This window comes from Heptranchias perlo, chromosome 27 (genome assembly GCF_035084215.1).
Source record: "Heptranchias perlo isolate sHepPer1 chromosome 27, sHepPer1.hap1, whole genome shotgun sequence".
NCBI lineage: Eukaryota > Metazoa > Chordata > Chondrichthyes > Hexanchiformes > Hexanchidae > Heptranchias > Heptranchias perlo.
This window is the reverse complement of record NC_090351.1, coordinates 25,706,194-25,709,912: the sequence shown is the minus strand read 5'-3', so window position 1 is coordinate 25,709,912 and position 3,719 is coordinate 25,706,194.

Sequence of the window (3,719 nt, the reverse complement as noted above, 5' to 3'; positions counted from 1 at the left end):
TGCTTTTGTCTTATAGGTCTAAATTATTTCAATTTTTGTACAGTTTATTATAAAATACATCATATCTTTTTGTCCTATCTTTCCCTGATTGTCTTATGCAGCCTGCCCAAGACTGTAGTTAAAATTCGGTACAGATTAAATTACTGTGCAGTAAAAATTGCTTTGAGGTGCAATTTTTGTGCTTCCTTGGTGGCTTGGCAAACCATGTGGCATGGTATTGAGCCACACAAACCCAGCAAGACATCAAATTTGATCCCTGGTCTCAACTGAGTTAGCTGCCCTTAGAGCAGCGGTGGGAACATGACATTTAGCCTCAGTCACTCCAGGCTAAGGAAGGGGGGGAGAAATAGTTGACATTCCTGTCCTGTTGTTAGTAAAAATACACCTGGTTGGACCTCAGATGAGGCCAAGATTGGACTCATTTGTGTTGCCCCCAAAGGCTCATTCTCACTCTCTCTAGGTTTACTGGTGAAGAATGGCAATTTGAGCAAGGTATTGGAGATGGCCTGCATTAGTGGAGTCTTCAGGGGAGGAGAACTTTGGGAAGAAAAAGTAACTTGATTTTAAGGGTCTATCAATGAAAGGTAAGGAGCAAGGCTTTTATTTCCTATTTCAATACATCTAGTTTATAAGTGAATTTGCTATGACGTGGCCAAGATGATTTGTTTGGGTTTTCATTGATAACATTTTTAAAAAGTAAGACTCTTCACAGGAAATTATCTTGCTTGACCAGCTAAGTGTTGTTCTCTACATCACTCTATTAATTCAACTCGATGTTGCAGCTGAAAGTTTGTGCTTGTTATGAGTTTCTAGTTTTTTTGAGTTCATATGATGTATAAACATTGCGTCACTGTCCCTTCCCAAATTATTTCAGTCACTACATTATAACCTGCAACTCACCATGAGCAATGTTGAGAGATCTGCTAGTACTGTAGTAGGACTTCAATAGGTTACTGGATATTGGTGTAGCTACACAATGGACATTTGGTATTGGGAGGTGTAAAATCTAAATCTGCACATTTGTAACAATAATGTACACAAATCTAATCCAGTAAAATTGTATTTTCCTTTCAGTTAACCCTTGTTACAATCTAAGCATGCTATCATAATCTTGTGAACTAGTTCCTGTTTCTGACATATGACATCGGGCCAAACTCGCCAGCCATTATGGCAGATAGGGGGTGAAATTCAACTTCGGCAGGAGTGCAAAATAGGTGGTAGCGAATTGGCTGCTCGTGCGCCCCACCCAATTTTCCTTTCCAAGTCAATGGAAAGACAAATCAGGTGGGTTCATAATAAGTAGCAGATCCACTACCGCCTGTTTTGTGCCCCCGCTGAAGTAGAATTTCACCCCTATGGTGTTTGTACTGAATACAAACTTCAATCACAAAATTCTAAACAATCACCATAACTGAATCTGCAATCAACTTACAGTAAATAGCAGAATTTGGAAACATGGTTAAGGCTCTAATACATTTGTGAGTTTCAAATTATTATAAATTGCTGAAACTTCAAACTTGCGGTTTTTTAATGCCATTTAAACTCAAGGTGTTGGTCACTGGGGTTTGGTTTTGATACAGTGCTGAACCTGACAGTTTAAGGCAGATGCATTAGCATACACAGTTGAAAAGACAAGATTTCTGAAGCATGTAAATGATGGTGTCAATGCTGGTATTAATTCTGTTTCCTTAAACTGGCAGTCCAGCCATTTCCCCAGTGATGCCATCAGTCATTGCTTGAACAAAAAAAAATGCAACCAGCACCTCCCACAAAGGCACAAACACCGAACCAGAAAGATACACTGAACCAGAAAGATACACTGTACCAAATTAAGTTGAAAAGATCTACAAGGTGCAGCAGAAAGAGCTAAACAACCCTTACAATAACATGCCTATCATCTGCTCCTCACCAACTCAGTTTTTTTAATATAAAGGTATGTTAATAGGGTAATTCAATGTGTGTTTACATATATATTAAGATGCACTGTGACTAAAACATTTTCAAAATATGTTTAAAATTGAAAATAGAGCTTTTAATCATATTCATTTTAAGGGATACTGATGGTGAAGCTCTTTAGATATGAAACTAAGATCAAGGTTTAAAACTGGGAGATGGTGTATTTGTTTTTACCATGGATCCTCGTTGAAATTAATTGCTAAAAAAGCATTTGCTTACTTCAGATGATTCCATACAAAGGATTTTAAAATAAATATAAAATTGAAATCAATGCAGAGTAATATTGGATGGGATGTAAAACTGGCGATCCACTCGATCCCATGGGTTTCCTGCCCAGCGAGTTAGGTTAAAATTACCCCTAGTCTCAGGATTTTCAGCCCCTGATATATAGCAATACTGAATCAGGGAAGTGAGGCGCAGCTGGAGAATGGACCTATGCTTTGTTAGCATTTGGGACAGTCCAGGGCTTTGGTAGTACTCAGATCGTATGGGCCTGACCACACTGCTGGGGGTGAGGGGGACATTCCACATCTGGCGGTACTGGTTTGTAACTTTTCATGAGATCTCTGCAAACATTAAATTTGGTGTTTTGGAGTGTATATCTGTATCTTACATATGTCAGTAATTAGAATATAGGTTCTAACTATCAATGAAACAGGTGATAAGTAGAGGGCTTGCTATTTGCTTTCAAAATTCATTTTTAAAAAAAAATTCAAATTGGAACGATGAAAGACACTATTTGCATTTCAGAGTTTAATACACTTTCAGAAATTTCTAGAGAATAATTCATGCACCAACTAAAATTACAACAGGTATGTAATCAGTGGTCTGGTTCTAACTAGGAACATAGTTTGTAACATATTGATAAAGACACAGACTCTCTGGTGAAGAAATTGAAAGTATTTCATGCTGACTGGCTATGAATGATTCCAATTTGAACTCAGATATTCTAAAAGTTATCTAAGACAATGAGAAGTTGTGTAAGAAAATTATTTGGAAACTGCAACAAAAGGATTTGTTGATAGTTTACTCCTGGAAAATACTATGAAATGAAAACAACGAAAAGTAAGAGCCAACTGGGTATAAGATGCTTCTGCAGAGCGAAGGAGAGCAATTTGGCAGGAGAATCAGATTTATCATCTCTTGCCACCTCTTTGCAACTGATAATAATAACTGCCTCCCTGAAAATCTGCTTCATTTGAGAGAGTTGAATAGCGACCTAAAAGAAGTCAAAAACCGGGGCTGGGGAGGTAGGCATATATATATACATATATATATTTTAAACAGCAAACTACACAGTTCAAATTGTTTGACAGCAACGTTGTGGTGCAATTTGTTCCACAGACTCTTCTTGGCTGTCCTAAGAATTGAATCTACCCCCAAAATCATACGGCTTGGTAAAACATCTTTATTTTCACTGCTTTCACATCTCCTTGCTGATTGATAGGCTAGAGCACATGGTATGGGGATTTTGCATGATAACTGTCAATGTTGCTTCATAATGTCAGAAAGAATACTCTGAAGCAGGATAGGTTTGTCTGTTGATTTTTGTCCCCTCTTGGATTGAGTTGCTGTACAAAATGGTCAAGTCACTAAGGTAATTGCTGAATCTTGCCCATAGAGGGCAGCCAAGTTTGAAGAGTCAAGGCTGCAATTCAAACTCAAACTCATGGAAATTCAATCCTGCACATAACCACTGTACATGATCCGAAAACCAGGATGAGTGCGATAAGTATTATGTTTTTATTCTTTTCTGTGATAGT